The 27,952-nt window shown below is 40.4% G+C and overlaps 1 long non-coding RNA gene across 1 annotated transcript in view; it reads right to left on the reverse strand.

Annotated features, from left to right (window-relative positions):
• Positions 1–289: 289 nt before the first annotated feature.
• The window catches only part of LOC130867712 (uncharacterized), a 145,931-nt gene continuing 118,268 nt past the window's right edge, over positions 290–27,952 (reverse strand). Inside the window, exon 3 of the long non-coding RNA XR_009056474.1 lies at positions 290–2,488. This is a non-coding gene — a long non-coding RNA (uncharacterized LOC130867712). The remainder of the gene's footprint in view (positions 2,489–27,952) is intronic.

A 27,952-nucleotide genomic window follows, 5' to 3' on the forward strand; every position in this document is an offset into this window, starting at 1 on the left:
AGGTGCCTCTGTAAGTGTAAGTGCCAACAGAGGCCAGAAGAAGGTTTCAGATTTCCTTGAGTTTGATTCACAAAAGGTTGTGAAACACCTGACATGCACGTTGGCAACCAAACTTGGTTCCCCTGGAAAAGCAGCAAGCACTCCTACCACTGAGCCATCATCTATTCAGACCCATTCTTAATCTGAGGGAAATCCAGACACTAGGAAACTGGACATGAAGGGAAACACACAGTAACCAAACCACAACTGAACATCTTTAATGTTTTGGACAAGTCGATCTGGAGATGACTCAGAAGAAATAAAAGCAGAGGCATTCAGAGTTTATCCATTTTCAAATCTGTGAAATCCATTCTGTTTCGTCCCCCCACCCCGTGAATCTCAGTTATGCCTACTCATTTCAGTTAAGGTTGAGGGACTATCTTCCTGTGCTTCTAATACCCACTTAATTTTGTAATTTCCTCAGTTCCTTTCCCAGGTGTAGGTGTATGAAGAAGACATAAATAATGGATGAGAACTTTAGCGTGGTGGCACACGTCTGTGATCTCTGTTCGCTGGAGGCCAAGGCAACCATACTGCAAGTTCAAGGCCCGCCTGGGTAATACAGCAAGATTCTATCTAATTTTTTTTAAGGAATAGAAGAGAAAAAAATGAAAAGAGTATTTTCAACTTTCCTCTAAACTCTTAAGCTTACTTAGCCTGTTACATTTTCATAAATTATTGCTAAAATAAATGTCAAGTTTACAGCTAAACATTTACACATTGTAGGAGCTAACAGACCTTTACAACAAGATATTTTTATCTTAAAAAAGGGGGAAATTAATTTCCAAATTAAATTATTTAAATTGTGTCAATGTTCCAAATGCTGATGACTGAGTTTCAGTATCTATAAAGCACCTTCCAGCTCGAAGAGTCTTTGATATTAATCTAAAAATATGAAATGTGGACTTGGCTAGGATAAACTTGAAATGACAACTAGTGTCCAGCAAGGAAGGGCTTATGAAAGGGTGATGGTGTGTGGTCTGTTTGGGTTAATGACACAATGTGCAGGCAGGGAAAGAGTGGCACCATGCCTCTTTGTGTGCACATGTGTTTTCAGAATTCCCACTCCGGGGTTTGTTCTGTTGTCCACATAGGAGCAGACCTATTACTCCAGGCTCCCACTGATGTCATTCAATATATGGAGACTTCCGCCAAAGGACAAAGTGTTCCCATAGCCTCATGGAAAGGACAGACTCCTCTCAGTATACAGTTTCTTGTCTGAACAGTCATCAAGCACTTATTCACCTGAGCAGCTTTGGGGAATGAAAAACATTCCCGATGACCCCTTCCCTTTCACTAAAGCCGAGAGCCCAGTGGTTTCATTTTTCCCTCATTCACATTTGAGGCTTTATAGACCCGTTAAGGTCAGGATTAGCAGAATATTCTAGCAGACGGCAAAGGGCCTGACAAGATTTTCCATTTTCCCCTTTCATGAGGCTTCCTTGCTCACCTCGAAAAAGCTTTGGGCTTCTTTTCTTATGCCCACTGCTTTTTCAATTTGCTCATAAATTTTTCAACTATGAAAGCCAAGTTAAAATTGGGATCGACAGGGAATTAAATGTGGCTTCCTGTTTAGACTTCATAGAATACTAATTTTAAACTAGAGGATATTCAAACAATATACTGGAGATGTTAACATTAGTTATTTATTTAGTGCTGTAAACTAATGCTCAGACATGTTTCTTCCATTGTATTTTCTCTGGTTTGAAACACTTTCCCTTCCCCACTGCTTTTATTTGTTCAAGTTTGCTGACAATCACACATTTGAATAGTGCTGCTTCTATCTCTGTTTTTCTTTCTTTCAGCTCCCGAAATGAAGTCTAAAAAATTGACTTCTGAGGAGAAGGGGGGCCAATGCTTAGGAGTGAACTGCTGAACCTTTGCCTCACTCGCCCTTGATTTATATATTTAAAACACGTCTCTGGCCCTTTTAAAGAGCAGATCTGGAAATGCTGTTGAGGATAACTTTGGCATTAGCACACTCTTCTGAGGCAGCATTTGCAATGACCTCACTTCTGGAAAATGTGGCTCTTAGGATAGCACTCACACATGCCTTAGGTTGCCTGAAGGAAGCGTCCTCGGATATTCAATAAACAATATGTGCTTTCTCCACCCTCATGTCTCCAGACACTTCTTGGTGCACACAGTGTTTACAAAAATGACTTCAAGAAGGCCTGAGTAGCTGAATTGTTGAAATAAAAGAGACAATTAGTGTGTGTGTGTGACAATGTGAGGGATTATTTTTTTACATTTTTATTTTAGGAACATACCCTAGCAGATCAGATAACTGCGTGTAGGCCCACACAGTTTCTTCTTTAATTCTTCAGTGTTATCATAGGGTGTGAAGCTTAATCTTCCAGTTGTTATAAACTAGACGAAGCAATTCTAGGCGTCAGTTTGGAGAACTTATTTTCTCACATCTTTCTGGCTTTCTCCATGTCAGGTCATTCTGTTAAGGAGCAAGAAAAGGAGAGAAAAGTAAACAAATTAAAATGCAGCAATAATTCTGTCTGAATTATATTAAATCAGCTATAAAGTGACTTTCTTTTGTGCCAGGAAGAAGCAGAGGTTCTGGGACAGCCGTGGATACAAATACAATTCGAAATGGTAAAATAATATGGAATTGGTTTGTTGTTGTTTTCTGGGTGTTTTTTGTTTTTTTTTTTTTTTGTTTTTTTTTTTTTTTTTTTTTGAGACAGGGTTTCTCTGTGTAGCCCTGGTTGTCCTGAAACTCACTCTGTAGACCAGGCTTGAACTCACAGAGATTCACCTGTCTCTGTCTCCCAAAGACTGAGGTTAAAGGCAGGCGCCTGGTACAATATAGAATTGCTAATCATAATAAATATATGGAATGATTAGTGTTTCTAACTTCAAAATTTCTTACTATATGGGGATGATGCTTAAACAAGGCATCCCCAGAGAAAGACAAAGGGCAAGTTATTGCAAATGTTAAGTATGGATCTGGAGCTTAGCATTTTAATGTCCTTAGATGTCGACAACAGCCCTGGTAGTATAATTTTAAAGACTAAGCATAGCTAATACTTAGTAAACTAAGGCATGGAGAGGTGAAGTAGCTGGCACTGAGCTGGAAAGCAACAGAACTCTAATCCAAGTCAGAGTTGTCTTCCTGTCTAATACTCTACCTTCCAATTGTTTGTTCTTAGGAAGTACTAAAGTGTGATCATGTGTTCGAGGGTGCCCATGTGTGTATGTGCAGGTGGAAGCCAGAGGCTGGTGTTGGGGATCTCCTCTGTGGCCTTCTACCTATCTTTTTTTTTTTTTTTTTTTTTTTTTTTTTTTTTTTTTTTTTTTTTTTTTTTTTGGTTTGGGCCAGTCTTTCATTGAATCGGATCTTCATGCTTGTAGAGCCTGAACTTTAATTACTGAGCCTCATCCCCAAACCCTGCCCATCTTCTCAATGTTTTGACACCATAATTCATGTGTCATGATGTTACAACTTGCCACATCATTATTTTAAATTTTTCTTGTATAAATTTTAGAAAAGGTACAAGACACAAAATTATACATGGATCCAGAGGGTTTTATTTTTTCTTTTTTTAATTAAAACAATTTACTTTTCATTTTACATACCAACCCCAGTTCCCCCTCCCTTCCCTTCTCACATCCCCATTTCCTCCCTTCCCAACCCCCATTCACTCCTCAGAAGGGGTAAAGCCTTCCTTGGGGAGTCAACAAGGTCTGGCATCCCAAATTGAGGCAGAAGCCCCTCCTGCCCTATATCAAGGCTGAACAAGGTATCTTGTCATAGGGAAAGGGCTCCAAGAAACAGTTCATGCACCTGGGATAGGTCCTGGTGCCGGCCCAACAGATCAAGCCACATAACTCTCACTCTCTCACTCAGGGGGCCTAGTTCAGTCCCAAGCAGTTTCCCCAGCTGTCAGTCCATAGTCTGCGACCTCCTACTAGCTCAGGTCAGCTATCTCTGTGATCTTCACACCCCTTGTTAATATGATCCCTCCTCCCTCTCTTCAACAGAACTCCAGGAGCTCAGCCCAGTGCTTGCAGTCAGAGGTTTAACTTGGTGGTATAGCCCTTGCCTAGAGTGTGTGAGGCCCTGAGTTTAATTTGCCACGTATGTGTGTGTGTGTGTGTTAAAGAGAGAGATTGTATATACCATGGCTCAGTCTTATAAAATATGTAGACAAAAAAATGAAATTGTACTCCAAATGACAGATTCCTTTTTCTTAATCTTGCTGATTTAATGACTTCTGCATCCATTAAGGGCTTCTTCACTTAGCAACTGTGACCTTATTCTAACATCCAGTTTGTAACCTCAAGAATAAAAGAAGTCCAGGCATGGCAAATACATGCCTTTAGTCCCAGCGGTCTAAGACATGGGAAGATCTCTGAGTTCGATGCCAGCCTGGTTTACATGGCAAGAGGTCAGCCAGAGCTACATAGAGAGAATGACCCTGTCTCAAAAAAAGAAAAAAGAAAAGAGGAATGTTTTTCTTGTGTCCCCCTCCTCTCATGTGGAGAAAGAGGAGTGTTTTTTCTTTTCACGTGTTTGTGTATATGGTACAAGTGTACATGGTGTATGAATATTTGTATGTGAAAGTGGGTACAAAATATAAAACATGGGTACAATAGGTACTTGTGCACATTAAATACTTGGCCATGTCAAGCACCATGGGTGATCGTGAGAATCCTCCTCCTCATTGGCTCTTCTACCTTATTCTTTTGAGTCAGAATCTCTCTCTCCCTCTCTCTCTCCCTCCCTCCCTCTCTCCCTCCCTCTCTGTCTCTCTGTCTCTCTCTCTCTCCCTCTCTCCCTCTCCCCCTCTGTGAATATTTTGAGACAGGGTTTTTCTGTAGCTTTGTAGCCTATCCTGGAACTCACTCTGTACATCAGGCTGGCCTCTAACTCACAGAGATCCTCTGGTCTCTGCCTCCCAAGTGCTGTGATTAAAGGCTTGAGCCACCACCGCCTGCTTAGTCAGGGTCTCTTAATCAAACCTGGAGATTGTAAACATGGCTCCTTTCCTGATCCACCTCTCTGCCTCCCAAAGCTGGAGTTACAAAGAGCTGCTGGTCTCACTTGGCATTTTCGTGGGTTCTAGGAATACAAACTCTAGTCTTCTTGTTTGCACAGCAAGTGCTTTCGCTGCTGAACTCCCCTCCCCGCCAATAGAATTTCTGACCTGTGAACTTGTGTGTGTGATTCTTCCCTTTTTTTCCAGACCTGGCAGCTGGATTCCGTAAAGGGTACACAAACCAGGAATATTTAATACTTTTTTCTTTTCCTAATTGTGTAAACTAAATTACTTAACAGTTTTCACCTCAGCCTCTTCATTTGGAAATGAGGTTTCTTAGGTTTTCATAACAGTGCGATAAGAAAGTCTATATCATTAGCAAAAACTGCAAGATGAACACAATGTGAATTGCTACTGTTCACTTCCCTTCTGATATTGGAAGGAAGCTTGAAGATTTTGATTTCCACTCCCTTTCCAAACTTGCAATCAGTCACATTTCCTAGGTCATTAAATATTATTGTGTTAATAGTTAGTAATGACAGGTAAATCTATTGCCTTGGGGGGGGGGTTAAGACAGTGTAGCTTTGGTGTAACTTTGTTGCCTGTCCTGGAACTCGGTCTATAGACCAGGTTGGCCTTGAACTCACAGAGATTCACCTCCCTCTGCTTCCTGATTGTTGGGATTAAGTGCCAACACTGCCTGGTCAAATTGATTATTTTTTTAAATACGATTCAGAGAAAGTATGTATGAAAATGCCACAATGAAATCCATAACCTTCAAACACATTACTTTTTTACTAACCATAAAAACTAATAAAAATATCTAATATAAGGTTAAAGAAATTATAGGAATAATTGAACTGTTCATTCTTTGACATGTATTAATTTCCCTTCAGGGTCAGAGACTAAGTATATTGTTAATATCAAGGTATTTATGACCAGGAGAAATGATGAAATAGTTATAGGTAATTTATGCTAATTACAAAACCGTGATTCTACTATTCAACAATAGAGAAATATCCAATACTGGTAAAGAAAGATTTTCAAAAATATCTTCTTATGTACACCTGCATTTAGTAGTGCATGCTGTCATTCTCGCACTTGAGGAGGGTAAGACAGGAGAATTACAAGTTCAAAGCTTGCTTAAGGACCTCAATGAAACAGAATTTCAAAAAAAAAAGAAAAAAGGAAGAAAGAAACAGAGAAAGTAAGCTTAGGCACCAAACGACTTTAAGATAGAGAGAATGAACCCTCCCCAGGATGAGCCCTCTAAATTGTTATCTAATACCTAGTGGTCATCCCTGAAATAGTATACATGCAAGTGACATACAGACTGAGCAGGAAAGGTTTGAGGGAGGAAAGGGAAGGAAACTTTTTGTAATGATACTGTAATTTTAAAAATTAAGAATCTAAAACAAAGCAAAACAAAACCCAAATCAAAACAAAAAAAAACACTGTCAAAAAGAAATAAACCAAGAGAGAGAGAAAAAAAAGTAGTAAAGGAACCCTGGGTTTAATCTTCATTACCACAAAACCAAACAAAAAGATTCCTATGCTCTAGTCTTGTTCTTTTTACCAATTTGCCACCAAACTTTAGGTGATTCTTTTCAGTTCTGTGTTTGCATTGCTTTTCTCACTAAATCGGGAAGTCATCTAGCTTACCTTACAGGGAAGCCAATATGCTTAAAAAAGAGAGAACGGTGATAAAAGGACGTTAGAGAAGAAAGGTGCATATCATTTACTTTTTATAAGTAGGTCTGATTAGTTTGTGTGTTTGTGTGGTTGTGTGTATGTAACACTTATGTTTCAATTTTTTTACCACAGCACCACAACTTAATTTTAAAAATTGGCAATATTCAATGACAGACACTGTATGAAAACCTCTTTGGTGTATTGCAAGATAAGTCTGCTTTAGTTGATGGACTGAAATGTTTTGAGTAGCTTACCAAAGTCTTGGTATAAAAGGTTCTTCTCCTTAGCATCAGGGTTGTTTGGTTTTGAGACAGGGTCTCAGGAAGCACACTGGCTTCCAATTTTTCATAAAACCAAGGCTGCACTTCAAATACCGATCCTCTTGCCCTCAGTTCCCATGTTCTGGACTTACAGGCGAGTGCCACCAATGTTCACAGCCACGGTTGGGTTTTAAATGATCTCAAACAAGCTGTCTGGGATCATAGATTATTTTTCCTATTAAACCTGTCACCTGTTTTGAATGCACCAAAAAAGATCAGTAATAGGTTCTAAATTCAGGAAAGCATTGATGGTGCTCATGGCAGAGTCTGAAACATCTTTTGTGAGAAGGAATAGAAGAAAGCACTATTTCTGCCTCAGCTCAAGTGAGAGCTTATGTTGAGAAGCATCTCAAATGGAAAGACTATGAAATAGGTCCCCCTACTTTCTGAGTAGCTAGAGATACACACAGGGAATGATCATTATGTAACGTAGCTGTCTTTGTTCGAGGGGTACAGGATAACATGGCCCGGTGGCAAAGACTTAAACAGTCCTAGATTCCTGTATTATTTTTGTCACTTACAAGGTATGCCACTTTGTTGATTAATTTCATGTCAACTTGACATGGGCTAGAGTCATCTGAGACGAGAGAACCCCAATAGAGAAAATGCCTTCATAATATTGGGCTGAAGGCAAGCATATAGGCCATTTTTTTAAATTACAAATTGATGTGGAAGAGCCCAGCCCATTGTGTGTAGGGTCACCCCTGACCACCATGGTTATCCTGGGTTCTATAAGAAAGTAGACCCAGCAAGCTATGAGGAACCAACCAGTAAGCAGCACTCCTCTATGGCCTCTGCATCAGTTCCTGCCTCCAGGTTCCTGGCCTGTCTGAGTTCCTGCTCTGATGAACAGCAAAGTAGAAGTACAAGTCAAATAAACCCTTTCCTCTCCGACTTGCTTTTATCATGGTGTTTCATCACAATAACAGTAACCCTAATTAGTTCCCTCATCAGTAAAATAGAGGATAATCAATCCCAAAGGGATGATTTGACAATTACATAATTCATGTGGATAACTTTTCTTTGCTTGGGACACATAGCAAGTGTTCAGAATCTCTTAATTCACTGCTTTTATGTTTTATCATTATCATAGTGATCACTGCCAGTTTAGAATTTGCAGTTTCTCCAGGTAGAACTTTGGTTTGGTTCTCACCAATTTTCTCAGAACCAAAATGTCACTAACTACACCTTATGCCTTCCTTGTATCTTTTAGTTCATACACCTCTTTAAGGTCTTCTGGAAGTATTCCATCTTGAACTGACTTGAATCACCATTTTTTTTCTATCATGAAGCTTATGTGATATTAAGTAATTCCTTATGCCTGGGCACTGCTGGAAGTCACTAAGCAAAGGGCTGAATTAGAAGACCTCCTGGCCTCCTTTTCTGGAGGAGAATCTGTAACTCTAGGAGTCCGTATTGGGGGCAGGGGGTCAGGACTGCTCAGTGATGAGTGACAGCTCTGTCTGAAAAGAACAAAGAACTCACTGAGTGTGCCAGAGCCCATGTTGAAGATCACAGGATCATGAATTACAGCTCTACTACCCTCTGGCAGGACAGGAAAGGAATCTCAAGACAAATTTTGCTGGGACAGACATTATGGATTAAAGGCTCACATATTCATGACTTGAAACCAGTCAGCCCATCAGACCTTCATAAGTGCCATCAGCCACCCCAGTTAATTTGGGCGAGTATTCTCAAAGAGAAACAAGAGTGAGAAATTTTAGTTAGACAGTGCTTCTGAATCTTACACCCTTTTCTGGCATCTATGAAAAACAGTTCACCAGATGATTGAAGCTATCATATTTCAGAATTTTTTTTGAGGAAAAAAATCATGATGGAATTTAAACACTATCCTGTCTTACTCCATTTACCATCAACCGGGGGTTGCCCAGCAGGAGAAATGAGATCATTTCCCTCTGAGTGGCAAGCTGAGCTTGCCCACATTCATTCTTCTTCCCACATCATGTTTTAGCATCAACATGTCAGCAGCTTCTGAGATGTGCCAGATCTGGGGAGACAGGGGACTGTGAGGGAGACCCTCCCAACTCTGTAGTGATTCACAGCAGCTGCCTTTTCTCTTGTTTTGTAGTCAGATGGTGGGAGGAAGTTAAAGAAGTCCTTCTGCTTTACTGCCTGGCACAGGACTTGGCTAACATCTGAAGCTGAGGAGCCCAAGCAGCTAGCCTACCTGATGCATTCCAAACAGTCATTTCTCCTATGTATTCTTTTTAATAAAAGTACTCTTTTCCTTCCTTCCTCACCCACCCCTTTTGACAAGGTCTCATGTCACTTAGACTGGCCTCAAACTTGCAATCTAGCAAAAATGACCTTGAACTTCTGATCCTCCAACTCCACCTCTTTAAGTGCTCTGGTTTCAGATAAGCACAACCACACTAAACTAATCCCATGCTGGGGATTAAACTCAGGGCTTCTTGAATTCTTTACAACTGAGTTCCAGCTTGCATCTTTTTTCTTGATTCTGTTTCTTTGACAGTTCTGTGTCTGCAGAAGCTAGTCATCTTGGGAGGGTGAGACAGTTGTCCATCATTCAAAAAACAAGAAGCAGGGTTGATGACAAAAGTCAGCATGAGAGCACTTACCTAACATGATTTTTACTCTTAAACTCTCCACTACAACAAAACAAACAAACCCTAAAACCCCAGCATCTGAAAACAGCTCATCATTGTGGTAGCAAATGGCCACTGTCAACTTTACATCTTGTCAAACTTAACCCACAGTTCTCTCTCTTTAAAAATGAGATTTTTTTATAGTTTGGTGCTTTGCAGAATAATGTAGAAGTACATTTACATTTTGAAACTTCACACCTTAAACAGATATCTACAGTGCTATGCACATTTCTGTATCCCAATCTTAGCTTCCTCCTAGAAAAGAATTTCTATCAGCCCTTCTGTACACAACCCTCTCAACTTTTTGCTTTGTTTTGTTTTTGTTTTGTAGCTTAGGAGCCTGTCTTGGAACTCACTCTGTAGAGCAGGCTGGCCTCAAACTCACAGAAATCTGCCTGCCTCTGCCTCCCCAGTGCTGGGATTAAAGGTGTGTGCCATCACCACCTGGCCCTCTCAGCCTTTTTAAAATTTACTTTTATACATGTATTTCTTCCTTAGATTTTTTGGAGGGTCTACTGTGTAGCCCTGAATAGGACAGAACTAGTCATCCCCGTTGTTCTCCTTCTCCTTTAGGCCTACTCTTTATATATGTTTGCACATGGACTGTATACGACAAAAACTGATTGTTGGGTGTCCCCACTGGAAGTCTTCTTAGTGGAACAGTAGTTCACCACTGACATCTTACCTACTTCCAGCAGTGAACTCCCATCCTACATTCAGCAGAGGACAAATGAGTATTTCAACCAGTAGGCATGTGTTTGGACATCTATATCCAGCTCCTATGTTCCATGGTCAAAGACTGTTGTGTTTAAATTCTTTATTATCCATACTGTCTCCTCCCACTACTTCCCAGCAGTACACATTAAAGTACTCTTTGTTTTTGCACCTGAGAGCAAATGGAGACTCTGGAAACAGGGATGTTGTAGTGACCAATTACCCACGATTGTGTTTAGGCCAGATATTGTGGACATACAAAGGTTTTGATTTGTAAGGGATGTTAAAGTCCTCCTCAGATTCAGAAGGAAAATGATCAAATTGAGACTAAAAACAAGGTTACCTACCTCTTAGACGTATTGGTACTGCATGACCACACTGATCCATTAAAATTGGTTTTGCTTTCATTATATTACTCAGAGGGAGATGTGTTGGTGTAAAGATGCCTACCCCTTTGTCATATATCAAAACCTTAATTTCCAGTGCTTTAGTCTCAGATGTTGGAAGGGGTGCCTCCTGGGAGATGTTTAAGTCACAGTATTCTGGTCAATTGAATAATTAATGCCTACATTATACATACATTCCCTACATAAAGAGGAGTGGTGGAAGGAGTTTGGTGCCCTTTCTATGTATTCCATCTTGTACAACTAATGTGCTCTCTTCTGAACACAGCAGTAACACATCATCTTGAAAATAGTTACTAGGCTCTTAAAACCCCAAGCCTGCCAGCATCCCAATCTTAGACTTCTCAGTCTCAAAACTAAAGATCCATAATTTTATAGAGTTTTTTTGGCTTGTTTGTTTAAAGGCAGTAACTCAGATAGCCCAGGCTGGCCTTGAAATGTTCTATTGTTCTTGTTGACATTGTTTTACATAAATATCAAGTCTGTAGTACTTCATTTTAGCCACGCAAAGGGACTAAGACAGCAGCCAGAGACAAGGATATTGCAAATGTAAAGTGTAGGCAATAAGGCACCACCAAAGGAAAAAAGAAAGAACAGCAGAGGAAGGGGTTGCAGTCAAAGGTTCCCCAATAATCCTTTAACTGTGTCAAAAAACCCAGCCTTATATGTGGGAGGGACCCTGTTCAGCTTCTCATCTCACTGTGTGAAGTCCTTCACTGACCGCTCCCAGCCAACTCTTTTGATTGATTACTTAGAACTTGTATATCTTATGATGTGGGAGTGATTTCTTTATAATCTGTTGCTTTCATTGGTTAATTAATAAAGAAACTGCCTAGGCCCATTTGATAGGCCAACCCTTAGGTGGGTGGAGTAGACAGAACAGAATGCTGGGAGAAAGAAGCCGAGTCAGTGAGTCGCCATGATTCTCCCACTCCAGACAGACGCAGGTTAAGATCTTCCCTGGTAAGCCAACTCATGGTGCTACAAAGAATATTAGAAATGGGTTAGATCAATATGTAAGAGCTAGCCAATAAGAGGCTGGAACTAATGGGCCAGGCAGTGTTTAAAAGAATACAGTTCCGTGTAATTATTTCAGGTAAAGCTAGCCGGGTGGCGATGGGAAGCAGCCCCGCCGCTCATATTACAACAATCTTAGCCCATATACTTCTACTTATTACATGTGTCTATTTTGTTGTTTGTCCACTCATGCCCCAAATCATGCTAGTCCCAATTTCACACCCCACCCTTTAACACGAAATATTGAACAAACAAAAACATGGCTTGTTTTGAAAACTTAGGGCCCGTGATAAGATTTCTTTTATTTACTAATCCCTTAATTGTATCCAGTCCCCAGCCTGGCCACTTTCCCCCGTGAAATGTTTCTTTTTGCTCTGCTGCTTCTCTGTTCTTCCTGCCACTGTTTCTGCCCTGGTCCGTTTAGCTTGGGTCGCTGCTGCATCCGCCTAACTGGTCTCCCAGTCCGTAGACCCACTGCTTTTCAGGGCAGCTCAACCTGCTTTCACCAAACTCAGCTTCTTTTGTTTGCTCATTCCTTGTATTGATCATCAGCTCAAAAGCCCTCGTCAAGTGGGAGAGGGTGTCAGCTTATTCTGTGCGGTTCTCCATAGCAGATCTAGAGCCAGTAGCCAGAGTTCTAGGGAGTTCAGATTTAGCTAATCAAAGGAAATTCCTCTGAATAGCTTGAGATGCTGAACAAAGAAGCAGCTTGCTAGAGAACTGGACTTCCGGCCCCTAGGGAGGTGCATAATCAGGAGCTGGGAACTACTTGTCAAGGACGTTGTAAAGACAATTCATACTTTCAGGATGTGGGGACCCACTGTTGACCTTAAAGATGATGATACCTGCATGGTTTGTTTTTTTAACATTGGATGCATGCCAAACTTGGAGATTTCATGTTACCTCATTTATCCTCGTATCAACTCGATGCTCCACACCATGTGGAGCCCTATTTACAGCTGGCTCTGCATTAATGATTAGCTGCACAGTCCAGATTCAGGCTACAGTTGGCATCATGACTCTGCCACTTACTGGATGAATAACTTCTGAACAAGATGCATTTCCTATTTTATGTCAGCCTCCTCATCTTTACAATGGGGGGTGGGTAATAGTACCTAGTTCTAAGGGATATTATGCAGATCATATCATAAGCACCATAAAGCTGTTTAGTGTATAGTTTATTTCATTACTCACTATCAGTTTTATCTTCATTAGATGATATGTTCTTTGTGGGAAGTGGTTAAGTTATGTGTCTTCTTATATATTCTTTATTTTAGGCTGTCCCAATAAGCAGTGAGTACTTATGGCCAATGATAAATGCCCACTTGACGAAACTACTCCGTGAAACCTAGTTCCTTGTTTTTATCCCCATCCATCAATCCCTATTGATCCTCTCTCTGTCAATCCAGGTTAGCCTCCCTCAACCACCTTTTCCTTGGCAAACTCTACTTTTATTGGTCTCTCAGAGACATGGATAGCTGGTGATTCAAAGACATAGAGGTACTTGTGCTTTCTAGTTGCCAGCCCCAGTTACTTAGTGGATGGAAATACCTTCGTGGATAGCCTTGTGATCTTTGCTTCTCTTGTTTTGATGCTCCATCATCCTTCATGTCTTCTTCCTTTTACACTGAACATTATATATTCAACTCCCATCTTGCAGATGTCAGAGCATTTCCTTAGTGCAGCTCATTGTTTGCTTTATTTGTGAAAGTTACATGAAATACACACACAAAATCTATCTATCTATCTATCTATCTATCTATATATATATATATATATATACACATATATGGTATATATGTGATATGCATGCACACACACATATATGTGGTATATATGAGATATGCATGCACACACACACACATATATATGCATGCAAACACAGCATATCCCTTTGCTATCATTCTCATCTTGTTTTACAAACATTACATGTAGCTAGTAGGAAGGGGCCATTTTCCGTTTTAGCCCATACAAATTAGTAGCTGTCTTAGAGAGGATGCTTTTGACGCCAGGTGCCACCACTTTGTTTAATGCTCCCTAATGTGTAAGCCTGAAAATTATGAGTTGTTGGAATCAATTTCCTACAAACAGCTGAGCTACACACAGCTTTTGTTCTGTCAGTGATTGTCTCAATTCCTGAATGGTTGTTTCTTCCAGACAGAAAAAAAAAACCTCATGTCTTATAAAGAAGGGTCATTATCTCACAGAGCCTAGCCTGTGATTATAAGGTTTGCCAAGTTTCATCCAATGGAACGACACTTGATAAACTATATTGCCAATTGTTAATTTTTTCCATATACTTTGACCATAATATGCTAGTTAATTATCCTTATATCAGTTAAAGCATATTTTATTGAGATTCAAAATTAGGGATTCAGTTTTGCATTCAACCATACAAATGCTGACTGACTATTTACTCTGGGCCCCAGTCAAGTCCTTTTACAGATAAAAGCAGCATAAATATGGAGCATGGCTCCACGTTGATTCTTAATTTTTCTAGCAATGAAGACAAATGTCACTGAAAGACTCAGAGATCACCTGAACTTCAGTGTATGTTCGCCATTGAAGTTAGCAGATCCCCTAGAGAATGATGGCATTAGGGCTGCTCCATCTGCTGATGACTAGAGCATAAAGCGTGAGGAGGTTCTTTTCCATTCACTAAATGCATCATGTGCCAAGGTTGGTCTGAGCAAGTTGCGGCATCCATTTGTCTGTCTACCAGTGCTGCTACCTGCATGAAGCTCATTGTCCCTCAACTCACCTCTCCCTGTCACATACACAGACCAAACACATAGATGCACCTACTGATACACTGGAGCATGAATGTGTATTTTTTACCTTTATTTTCGACCTTATCTGTTGAGTGACTTATTTATGGGTTCTGAGTATCCAGAATGTCCACATGCTAGGCAAGTTACTCTATTACTGGGCTATGCCTCCAGTCCGTTTTCTCATATTTTAAAGCAGGCTACAGTTTTTCCTAGTCCATGTAATGGAGTTGGTAAAAAGGTCTCTTTTCATCACTTGGAAGACAGATACTGCCTCTCTCTCTCTCTCTCTCTCTCTCTCTCTCTCTCTCTCTCACACACACACACACACACACACACACACACACGTATATATGGTGGAAGGAAGGAAAGATCTGTTAGCATAAGGGACACTGAATGTTTGGGTTTCTGACCTACAATACCCTCAATTTCTTGGTCGTATCTGCCCACTCTGGGTTCACTGAGCAGCTGTGCAATTTCAATCTGTCTTCTCAGTTCACCTCACCTCACAAGGCAGAGTTTCTGGTAGGGAGTTGCCAGACTGCCTTGCCCTGAAATTGTTCCTGCAGGAAAGCAGATGTCTGGTGTCTCCTAGCAATTGAAGTGTTACTGAGGCCCCTGGCCAAATGCCACTCAGCGCCAGGTTGATGCCAAATTCTCTGCAGACAATGAGTCTTGGGGGATGTAAGGAAGAAACTATTACTGAAGATTGGAATGTGTCAGCCAACACAGCTTGGATAAAGCTTTGCAACATCACAAAGATTCGACTGGCCAGAGGAGGGTAAAAGAACATTCTGCGAATCAGTAGGAACTGGTCAGTGTGTTCAGTGATGTAATAATACATACCACAGAGATTTGGGCCTGTTGTCTTTGTTGATATTGAAGTCAAGCCAGATAAACTCAAGCCGAGTGTTTTCCACAACTGCATATTAACTTATGACTAGTAACAAGTATCCAGATAGATGTGACAGCTTGTGGTATAAAGACTGAAAATTTAAGGCTCCCTGCTAAAATTGTGTCAAATCACCCTTCACACAGGTCTTTGGGCAGGAGGCGAGGAAGTCTCACAGGCACAGGCAGTGACTTTGTCCTTTGGTAATTCATCCACTAAGTTGGAACCTTTTTTTCCCAATTTGTCTGCCTATAGCAAGTGCCTCTTACCATTTTCCAGAAGGTGTGGGAAAGGACCCAGCATGGCTACAGACTTACAGAATAGATTTTTGGTGAAGATTCCTCTTGCCTGTTACCTTTCCACGTGAAAAACCACCAGCAATCGTATTTGTTATGAATTTTTGTTTTTGTAGAAGATCCTGTAACTTTGTTGGACAATGTATTTCACTCTCATTATATTCTACTGTTTTCAGTTTTGAGACTAGCAACAAATCATAATAATGAACAACTTATGTCATATTGGCAGACAAATTCTAGGCAAAATCAAAATTGAGAAAACTCTAGCTAGGACTGAATATGGTCTCAGTAACCAGTTTCAAATATAGCATCTTACAGGAAGAAGGGAAATTCAAGAGCCACTACCTCTAGAAATTTGTTAAATTATAAGATGCCACATCAAAACAATTGTATACTTACTACTCTAATGATATTCAAAAGATTTGATTTCCAGTTTAGATATTGGGAGTAAACTACTTTTATCTGTGCCTCAGTTTACTTGCCTGGAAATGCATGTGCTCATTTGTTTTGATCCATGTCTGCACTTGTAGGGATCCATTTATAAGTATACTAAATTAACTTGATGCCATGAAGCAGATCAGAGGTTTGTAATCACCTGACCTAATAATCTATAGCTATATAAAATAATTAAATCCCTCGAATTGATTTCTGTCTGGTACAGCAATCTTGAATAAATAAATTTGGCTTTGCTGCTATCTTATACTCGGCATCTGAAGCTGTATTTCTGAGGTTTAGCTTTTTTAAGTGCCGCATTCCCAGATATAACATCAAGAAGCAGCCTGGATTAGAGCCTGGTTGCCTAGAAATCCCAGACATGCAGGAAAGTGTACCAGTTTCCTCTTGTGAAACTTCGATAATACACAAAGGTGTCAATGACAACCCTTCATTCTCCTTCCACTTATTCATAAAATCCTGCCTATTACCCTTATTATTTTCCTGACTTGCTCATGTAGACCTGGGTATCCTTGATGAAAGTGACATTTAGCAGTTCTTACTCCCTTTCCAATGCAAACAAAGAAAGTAAGGGAAGAATAACTTCGGTTCTGAGTCCTCAGATATCACCCAGAAGTATAAAGAACCATGCATTTCTTGGGTTTTTAGTTGTACTTTTGATAGTACCATTGTATAGTGAAGCTTGAAGCATTTTAAATGAGCAATGCTTCTAATAATGCATTATACATTTATTTCCTACTTTATAAATCATGCTATGGAAAAATGTGGCATTGGAGTCTTACTTTAATGAGACATAATTGCACCATTTGGGGTAGAGTGATGACACAATACTTGGTCAAGGTCAAGGTAGATATGAGGTGTCTAAAGCAAAGCCAGAAATAGACCAAAAGCCCGCTGAGTTCAGTTTCATTTATGCTTCCAATAAACCACAGTCTCTCTTTCTTCTGTACTTTTTAAGTACAGTGGTTTGCTATGAACATAGATATTAGGCAGGCTACAAACCTATGAAACCACCAAATGGCCAGAGCCATTAAAGAGGGCTTGCTGTGGCAGAGGAAAGAATCAATGCGCACGGCATTGTCAGTATCAAGGCTAAGAAGCTCACTTTAGCAACAGACATTCTTAGTCCATGCTTTTCCATCTTCAGGCATTTTTTTCTCCAGTTGAGAGCATGACTTTTGTTGTTGATTTCAGACAAAGCCATATTTTGAATGAGAAAATCATATTGTCTTAATATTCGTGCCCAAAACTGAGGTAATGAAGTATGGAGTTCATTTGTGAATTGTTTTGAATGGCCACAGCCCCTTGAAATTATTTTTGTTGGGAGCTCAAGTGAGCATTCTTTTAAAATAGCCACGCTGTTGTAATTGGCAAACCTCTGGGACAGTATCTTGGAAGGGAAATAGTGTGTAGTGGGGAAGTAATACTGAATCCATGGCCTGCAACCTGAATTATCTGTTTCATCTGCCATATTTTCACATTTGAAATTGCCTCCAGATGGGAAGACAAGATCTTAGAATCTTTAATTGTGGAAAGCATGTATTAATGTTAGACATCAGGGGGACATTAGTTTTCCATGGCATCTTTTATATGCCTGTCTTTTATTACCTGTTGGTTCAAAATGCATCTCATTATTTTTTATCATAAGATATAGCTGACAATTTTTAACATTTCCTTTCAGGTCTTTTGGAAGAAGTAATTTTTCTGCTCCAAGATCATAACATATCATTTGGTCATGTTTCAGGCCTCAAGTTTATTTAAGGGAACCTACCTTCAAAGCCCAGAAAATCCCAATATGACTCCCAATCAACTTGAAAAGTTTAAATTATTAATTACAATTATTAGACCTGTTCTTCATCTTCTAAAGACAAACGCACCCTCTGAGTTAATCCACACTAATGACTGAAGTCTTTGATTACAGAGGAGTGGTGGAAGAACTTCATTTCTGATAGGTGTTGGCTATAATCAGAAAAGCAACCTCTATGAATAGAATTCAGTTCTAAAGTGTTCAGTCTTTCAAATGCCTTCCAAGTTTTTCTTCCTCTCAGAAAATGCCTCGAATTCCATGCCTTTCTTCTAACCTCTGAAAAATTTGCCTTCCTAGGACCCCAGGGGTAATTGCCAGGGGCAGGTTAAGACAGCCTTGAGGTCAAATGCTGCTGTGAGTTTTTCCATTCCTGTGGAGCCCTAAGAAGAGACTGTGGCTGCCTCCATTCAGTGGGAAGTAACAATGACTCAAAACCAGTGTAATTGCATTGGGAAGTTAAATAGAAAGAGCTTTGGTGTTTTTCCATATTAATTTCTCCAAACTGGTCTGTGCAAACTTAAGTGGATATGATACCCATCACAACTTTTGTGTGTTGTAGAACATAAGGCTGCTTTTTAAAAATGATTTTTTTGTTGAGACTGTAATATAACTGAATCATTTCTTTCTTCTGTTTCCTCCCTCCAAACTCTTTCACATATTCTCTCCCCTTGGTCTCTTTGAAATTTATGGCCTATTTTCATTAGTTGTTGTTACATACATATATATATATACACACACGCATACACATTCCTAAATACATAAATACAACCTGCTCAGTCCACATAATATTACTTGTATGTACAATTTTAGGGCTGACCATTAGGTATTGGCTAACCAATTTGTGTGCTCTACTCTGGGGAAGACTATTTCTCCTCTCAGCATTCTTCAGTTGCCTGTAGTTCTTTGAGGGTATGGTTGAGGCCTTGCAGTCTTTCTCCCGTCTACTTTAGCAATCTATTGTTGTTGTCATTGTTCAGCTCATTTTTAGTGAATTGTGTTGGTGAGATTTTTATGGGGGTAGCATATGACTTTCCTAGAAGATACAATCTCACAACAAACTCCCTCTGGATCTTGCAATCTTTCAACCTGCTTTCCTCAGTTTTCTCTGAGCCTTAGCTTTGGGAGTTGAATTGTAGATGTATTAGTTGGAATTGGATTCCATAACTTTGATTGATTATGGTTTCCTGTAATGATTTCCATTTGTTGCACACAAAAAGTTTCTTTGATGATGGGGAAGACTACACTAATCTTTGGGTATAAGGACAGATACATATAGGTTGTGATTATAGATTATGTTGGCTTACTAAATTATTGGTTGTTGATTCTCCTCCAATAAATGTGACTTTATCAGCATAAAGTAGTTGGCTAGATTTCCAGTATACAGCATGGTCTCCCTCTTGTTGAGTGGGCCTTAAGTCAATTAAAGAGTTGTTGGTTGGGCTGGAGAGATGGCTCAGCGGTTAAGAGCACTGCCTGCTCTTCCAAAGGTCCTGAGTTCAATTCCCAGCAACCACATGGTGGCTCACAACCATCTGTAATGAGATCTGGTGCCCTCTACTGGCCTGCAGATATACATGCAGACAGAATATTGAGAATACTGTATACATAATAAATAAATTAAAAAAAAAAAGAGTTGTTGGTTACCCCCAAGGTATGAATACCACTACCATGCCCTTAGGATTATCATGCCATGCTGGTTGTTGTTGTGGTTTATAGGAAGCAGAGTTGGGTAGGACTGTTGGTTGCTTCATGAAGCTGTTGTTTGCCCATGGTTCAGAAAAGTGTATGTCTGTAGTTCATACAAACACTGTAAATAACTTGTAAACTATGTGATAGCATACATAGTTTTCTTCCTTGAAACCAAATCTTGTAGGTGAGCATGGTTCTTACAATTTTATCTTTTGATGAAATGCATCTTATATTTTAAATACATTTTGTCCCCAAATATCAACAGAACTTGCCTTGCCAGGCATCATAATATAACTATAATGAGAAAAAATGCACAAGGCTAATCAAATACTTTGTCCACTTTTAACAACTTTGGTAAGGTTGTATTGTGCTACATTGAAATAATTCTCACTGTTAAATTTATTGGAAATTGATAGCATGTCAAAATATTGTTGATCTTAGCAAATAACAGAGTTGAAAAACGTATACTTACGATGTGTGCACCAAAGTTCAACAGCCCTGTGATATTCAAAGATTATTTGGTGAGGACTATTTTCTCTTCTTTTTTCTGTTTTTTTTGAGACAGGGTTTCTCTGTGTAACAACTCTGGCTGTCCTCAAACTCACTTTGTAGACCAGGCTAGTCTCGAACTCATAGAAATCTGTCTGCATTTGCCTTGTGAGTGCTGGAATAAAAGGCATGTGCCACCATGGCCTTGTTTCTGGTAAGGATTTTTAATGAAAATAAAAAATTAAATTTATGCCCTGGAATTGCTGAAGCACACATGGGCAGCCTGTATACAGCAGTTCTGTTGAACTTGTCCATATTGGGTTTCATGGTCTAAGCTGAGGACGATTGACCAGGTTTCTTCCTCAAGAGGGCAGCAGATCTGATTATAGATGATTGTGAGCAACTGTGTGGTTGCTAGGAATTGAACTAAGGACCTTTGAAAGAGTAGGCAGTGCTCTTAACCGCTGAGCCATCTGGACTTGAGGAATGACTCAGCCATTAAAGGCTAGGTTCACGACCAATTTTTAATAGCAAAGTGGAAAATTCAAACCATGCATGTTCTAGTTACTTATTTATCATTAGCTGCTAGCTGTTGGTTGCTGTATATTTTATTGCTTTATTTCTTTCATTATTTTGTATTTCCAGGAAGAATTTTATGTGTCCATGTAATCCCCCTGCATCTACATCCCAAGTGGTTGAGAACACAGACATGTGTCATCATGCCCAGCTAACATTACTTTATTATATACATATTGTACAAATGTTTAAGTATAGTTGTTAATTTTTTTCCTCCGAGGTTAAAATAATAACTAGATTTTATGTCTGTGCCTACTTCCCTCTATTTTTGTCACCTCTAAATATTTGGGTTTATATTTCTTTCTTAGAATTCTAACTCATCCTGATTACTAAAATCAACATGGGGGCAATTCTTTGGTCCAGACAATCTTTGTCACTGTTTCTACATGTACCAATTCATTTTATCTTCACAATAGCCTTGCACAGCCTGTTCTATAATCATCCCCATTTTACAGTCAAGAAAACTGAGTTACAATGAAGTTAAGCAATATGTCCCAGGTCACATGGCTGGAAGTGTCCTGTTGATTCACAAACAGAATTCTTCACCAGCAGAGTGTGTCTCTTCTCTTGGTACATATGATGGTATCATTGTTACTAAGCTCTTTTATAGCAGGATCTTTTTACAATACAATCTATATAGCTAAGTCTTCCCTCATCTACCTACCCACATGCATATCAGAGTGATGTAACATGAAGGGGCTTACTTGTTGGGGTTTCTGTTCCGCCTGGTACCCCACAGTCAGCAAGCCCCAAAGAAAATCACACAGAGATCTCTATAAGTTATAAAGATGATTGGCCCATTAGCTCAGGCTTCTTATTTGTTTTTATGACTTATATTAACCCATTATTCTTAACTATGTTAGCCATGTGGCCCAGTACCCTTCACAGAGGGACAGATCACATGTTGCTTCTTCAGAGTCTGAGCAGGACTAGTGGTAATGGGCTTCCTTCTTCCCAGAATACTCCTGTTCTCATTGCTCCACCTCTACTTCCTGTCTTGTTGACCCACCTATACTTCCTGCCTGGCCAATCAGCATTTGTTTAAAACATGATTGACAGAATACAGACAATTCTCCCACACCACTTCCCTCTCTTTTTTTTTAAAAAAAAGGAAAATATCCATAGTCCATTTTTTGGGAATATGGGTGTAGTATTCCAAGCTACTTCCTGCTGGTTGGGGGCACTGATAATCTTATGGGGACCTAAAAAAGTCATCAAATCCTGACTGGAGTATCCTGTGAGTCTTGATCACCTCAGACAGCAGCTTGAATCCGTTCTGGATGTAGAACTCTGACATCTAGGCCATCTGTTCCTATTGGAGATTTCTCAGGTGGTCTTCCTTGATCAAACCTGATTTTTCTTAATTCAGAATGAATCCACAGTTTCTCATTTCCTATGGAAACAAAAGCAAAATCTCTTCTCCAAAGTAACATACCTTTTGACTTCAATTTTCAAGTCAAGGTATTTTCAAAATACCTATTTGTATTAATTCAGCAGCATTTATAAGCAAATATCTTTTAGCAGCATGTACCATGCTTGACACATAGGTTTGAATCAATCAAATCAATCACTCCAATCAAGGAAATGGATTTGCAATGAGAATTTAAATAACTCTAAAATCAAACTTTTAGGTTCTCACCAGTTCAAGGCTAGAAGTATGTCATCCTAATTGTTGCGCTAATAATTTCTCAATCTTTTTCAAGGCATTAAAAAGGATATGAATCTTGGAGTGAACAAAACCTCTTCATTTTTAGATCATTTAAAGCTTCTGCTGACTTCCAATGGATCCATAGGGAATATACCAGTTGTAGGAACCAGTACAAAATTAAAAAAAAACACAAAACACATACACACATAAAATGTGGTGGAAAGGGAGAATCATTTATACCTTAGAGTTCTTGGTGAGAATGGGTTATATATGCAGTAGTGATAAAACAGATTTGAACTTGCCTGATGCACTCAGATGGGGCCTAGCCTGCTAGCAGGTGAGAAGTGGGAGGACTTCAAGGGGCCTGTCTGGTGGCTAACAGTATCAGGCTTGTGCACCCCCCTATTTTAAGGAAAATAGGGATGGAGAATTAGGACAGTTAAGGAAGCAGAATGGTTCATACTTCATGGAAAGACCCATAAAGGAAGAAGGTAGATGGAGGAGATTGGGCTGATGCTGGAAGCCAGCTTGCCATCTGTGTCCATTGTGATGTCAGTGAGAAGTAGACTGAGGAGGGAGGTCTGTTTGCCCCGTGGGACCATGGCAATTTCCAACTTAGGTTGCTACAGAGACACTGTGTAGGTCTCTGGTCCTACAGTAGCCAGAGGTTGTGCTGATATCCATGGCTCCTGTTGCCATTGGAGCCATACTGACTCCAGAGGACTGGACCACCTCTTGAGGCCGAGTTTGGGTAGATGAATTGTGCTACCACTGGGACCTTACTGATCTCGGTGGCCTTTGCCATCGCCTCGGGCCATGGTGACAGCCAGGCCTAGGGTGATTCCAAGAATCATGTTTGTGCCTGTTGTCCTACTGCAGCTGAGGTCTATGTTGATGCCCATGTCCCCATGGTACTAGCAAAGATCACATGAAGCTTGGGGTCTCGACCACATGCTGTGGCCTTGTTGGTGCCATGCTAACAACCAGGGCAATCCTGATCTGAGTGCCCGGAGCTACCACTCAGAACTAGTATGTCGACCAGGCTAAGCTGCTGCCCGAGGCCATATCTGGGTCCGTAGTCCAGCTGCAGCCAGGGTCTGCATTGAACTCTGTAGCATAGGTTGCCACTAGGGCCCCATATAGGGGTCTAGGACCTAGGCCAGAGCCTGTGTCTTGGGTAGAGTCAGAAGCCACTCCATGGCAGGGGTCATAAAGATATGGGTGACCTGTGCTACCACCCCAGATCAGGGTGTTATCCAGGCCCAGGCTGCTACTGAGGGTCATGTCTGGGTCCATGGCCATTAGCGATGATGGTCTGGATTGGCATACATGGCTAAGGTTACCACCAGATGCCATGAAGAAGCCAGGGGTCAAACCAGCCTCCTGAGTCTGGGTTGGTGTCTAAGGACCAGGATGCAGGCATGTCTGAGTGGCCTGTGCTGCTCTTCAATGACATTGCAATGTCTGGGCCTGTGCTGCAGCTGAGGGCCATGTCAGTGACTGCCGTCCCACTGCAGCAAGGGTCAGTGCTAATGTCCAATGCTCCTGTTGCCAGGGTTGAATAGGCAACCTAAGGCCTTGGTGGTGTCCGGTGACCACATGACTGTCAGAACTATTCTCACCTGGGTTCCTTCCACCCAGATCCAGGATGTCATCCAGGCTGAAGCTGCTGCCTAGGGCCATGTCTAGGTTCAGCCACAGCTGGGGTCTGTGTTGGTATCTGTAGCTAATGTCATCTCAGGAGGCCTCAGTAATCATGCAAGGTGAAATCAGAGGGCTATACTGAGACAGTTCTTCCTTTCGCTGCTCTTAAAAAGCTGGCCTTGCCCCCCTGCCCCAGGAGCAAGAGCACAGGTACCTGCATGAGAGAGAGAGAGAGAGAGAGAGAGAGAGAGAGAGAGAACCCACCCCCGCTCCATGCATGTAGGAGAGCTGACTCTTCACACCCAAGGCAGGAGGTCCCAGTGGCTCAATCTGACATGTCTGGCTAACACCCAAGACCACATCTGGGCCTTGGGTTGTCCCCTAACACTACCCCATCTAGGTCCTTCTGGATCTCATGAAGGGTCCTGCGCAATGATACCCATAAGATCTCAAAAACATGGGACATTCAAGAAGAGCTCTGGTGAGGAACCAGGGAGGTTCCTGTACCAAAAACCAGAGGCCTTGAACCAGACCAAGGACTCATTGCAATGGGCAGTTGTCAGTCAAGTTGATGGGACAAAGGGGTAGACTATATGGCACACTGAAGTCTCCAATGCCATCAGGATGGATGAAGAGGTGATGGAGAGGCAGGAGAGAAGGAGAAGCAGAGATATTTTTGTTTCTGGTGTGGTTTTCTTTCTGTTTTAGTTTATTAGTTTTTGTTGCTGTTCTTGCATTTGTTTGCTTGCTTATTGACTTTGTATTGTTTTGTGGAGGTATGCAACAGGAATTAGGGGAAATATGGGAGAACTGGGATATGAACAGAACTGGGGTTCTTGATGTGAAACTCCTAAAGATTCAATAAAGAAATTTTTTTTTGAAAAAAAAGCAAACAGATTTGAGCTTAAAGGTTCAGAAGCAAGTTAAGTCATAACAATGCAGGTGACTAGAAAATATATCAAGGAATTAGGTCAAAATTTCTAACCCAAGTTCAAGGTCATTCTCATCTATGTAACTGATCCTCTGTCACAAAAAATAATGAACAGACAAACAGTAAACTAAACAAAGGAATGCAGTCTTAAAAGTGGACTCTTTCCCACTTTTTCTTTTTTGAGTTAGGGTGTCATGTGAAGGGTGCCTTGAACTTGCTGTGATGCAAAAATGACTTTGAACATTTAAAACTCATGATTTCTTTACTTATTCTTTTAATTAATTAAATTGGCTCATTTACTGTCTCATACATTTACTTAATGTATTTTCGTTGCTCTCATTTCTATTCTCTTTAATTTCCCTCCCGACCCTGCAATGTCCCCTCCTCCCTACAATTTGCTTTCTCACAATCATGTATTTTTGTCTTGTTTTATGAACCACTGAGTTTATCGAAGACAATCTGCATGACCAGGTTTCTGGCATCATCAATTGGAATTTTGTGGACTTATGCATGGGTACCCAACCAACAACAATGACTCAGAATGTTTTAGTAGCCAATAGATTTTCAGGGAGGGGTAGGGTCCCAAGAGCTCCTCCCCCATCTAAAACTGACTATTGATGGGGCTGATCTTGTGTAGGCTTAGTGCCCTTACTTAGAGCAGCTGGAAGTTTATTATTGCAATGGGTAAGTCATGCCCCAAAGATGGAATTTTCCAGCCTTTTTCCGCATCTTCTAAGTCTTACATTCTTTTTGTTCCCTGTCTTTTATGATGTTCACTGAGTCTTAGAGGCCGTAATATAAACGTCTTATTTAGGGTGGGACACTCAATTGTCACTCATTCTCAACATCTTGAGCAGTCCTGAGCCTCTATACTCAGTCCTGTTCAGCGTGAGAAGAGAGGCTTTTCTAATTAAGGTTGAGAATAATATTTGCTTATTAGTACATCTTAGTTAGGGTTTCTGTTGCTGCAATGAAACACTATGACCAAAAGCAAGCTGGGGAGGAAAGTGTTTACTTGGCTTACGCTTCCACTTGACTGTTCATCATCAAACAAAGTCAGGATAGGAACTCAAACAGGGCAGGAACCTGGGGACAAGAGCTGATCCAGAGAATATGGAGGGACGCTGCTTACTGGCTTGCTCAGCCTGCTTTCTCATAGAACCCAGGACCACAAGGCCAGAGATGGAACCATTCACAATGGGTAGGACCCTCCCCCATCAATCACTTATCAAGGAAATGTCCCACTGAGTTGCTTTTAGTTAGATCTTATGGAGGAAAATTTTCAATTGAGGTTCCCTCCTCTCAGATTACTTTAGCGTGTTTCAAGTTGACATAAAACTATCTATCACAGAGCATAAACATAAAAATTTAGGAGGCAGTTTGATGTTACATCAACTTAACTTTAAAAAAAGTACTAAGTTCACCCCTAGGACTTATGATTTCCTCAGTCACTTTTTTTCTTTTGTAAATCAAGGTTTTACAGTTCCAGGCATGGGTTCCCGTGTAAGCACAAGCTAAGAGTGACTGATTATTTCTATAATAGTTGTGTCAGTATTATACAAGTGGGCACATCATGGCTGGTATGTGTTATTGAAGTTTATAGAGTTCATAGTTTGCTAAGACAATTGGTGTCTTTTCTAGCAGTCTGCATAGAAACTTCTAGAAACTTTCTAGCAGCTAGGACATTTCCAGTTAAATTCCAGCTTGACATCTCTATATATTGCAACCTAGGTGTGTGGTATCTTCAGCAACAGGTTCAGTCTTATCACCTGGTTTTTGTGGAAAACCAAGAGAAATGACAAGAGCTTATATTGTTTGGGGGTCTTCTGCAACTTCCCTGACCAACAATTCATATGGAGGTATTTCGTGCCTGGTACTGGGATGGCTTTTAACTTTTATATATTTTTTTGTGAACCTAGCCTTTAACTGCTGAGTCATCTCTACAGCCAGCCTTTAACTTTAGTTCTCCTGCCTTCACCTCCCAAATGTTAGGATTGCAGACATGAACCATCATGTCTGGTTTCTGTCATGCAGGGAATCATATCCAGAGATATGTACTTATCAAGAACACACTCTCCCAACTGAGTCACATCTCTAGCTAGGGGACTATATTTTTAATGTTCCCTTTATACTACCTCCTGCTCAATTTTCATCTATTTTACTGACTGAACTATGTCAACAATTTGAAAAATCCGTATTTTGTACCTGCTCAGTGTCATACAGAATCCTTGGTTATGGTGTTTTATTTTCTTTTATTTGTCCATTTTTTTGTTTTTGTGACATGTTAGGGGTCAGACCCAAGGTTTGGAATACTAGTCAAACACTTTCTACTCTCAGCCTCAGTAGTGGTGTTTTAAATTCAACTGTAATGCAAATTTTACCATCACTGATCTTTCAGTGTACTATGAACAACAGTGATCTAATGTATAATTACTTAAAAATAAATAAGCAAACATTCATCACCACCCAAATACACTGGCTTTCTACCTTGGGTGGAAAGATCAAGCTCTATCACCAATTTATTTAAAGGTGTGTAGACCAGGTTAGTGAATAGTTTCGTAACTGGTCCAATGGCAATCAGAATATCTGAAATGTATATCCTGAACATCAGGCTAACTGATTTACTTTTCTAAACCATACCAGGGCATGTAAAATTCCACTGATTATCTTAATGGTGGCATCTCCAAAGCCAATTACTTTATTTATTTAGAGACAGACTCTTATTTATTTATTTATTTATTTATTTTTATTGAAAAATAAATTTTCCGCCTCCTCCCTGCCTCCCATTTCCCTCCCCCTCCTCCCGCCCCTCTTCCCCTTCCCCCCACTCCTCTTCTCTTCCCTCTCCAGTCCCAGGAGCAGTCAGGGTTCCCTGCCCTGTGGAAAGTCCAAGGTCCTCCCCCCTCCATCCAGATCTAGGAAGTTGAACATCCAATCTGTCTAGGCTCCCAC

Source organism: Chionomys nivalis, chromosome X (assembly GCF_950005125.1).
Source record: "Chionomys nivalis chromosome X, mChiNiv1.1, whole genome shotgun sequence".
Classification (NCBI taxonomy): domain Eukaryota; kingdom Metazoa; phylum Chordata; class Mammalia; order Rodentia; family Cricetidae; genus Chionomys; species Chionomys nivalis.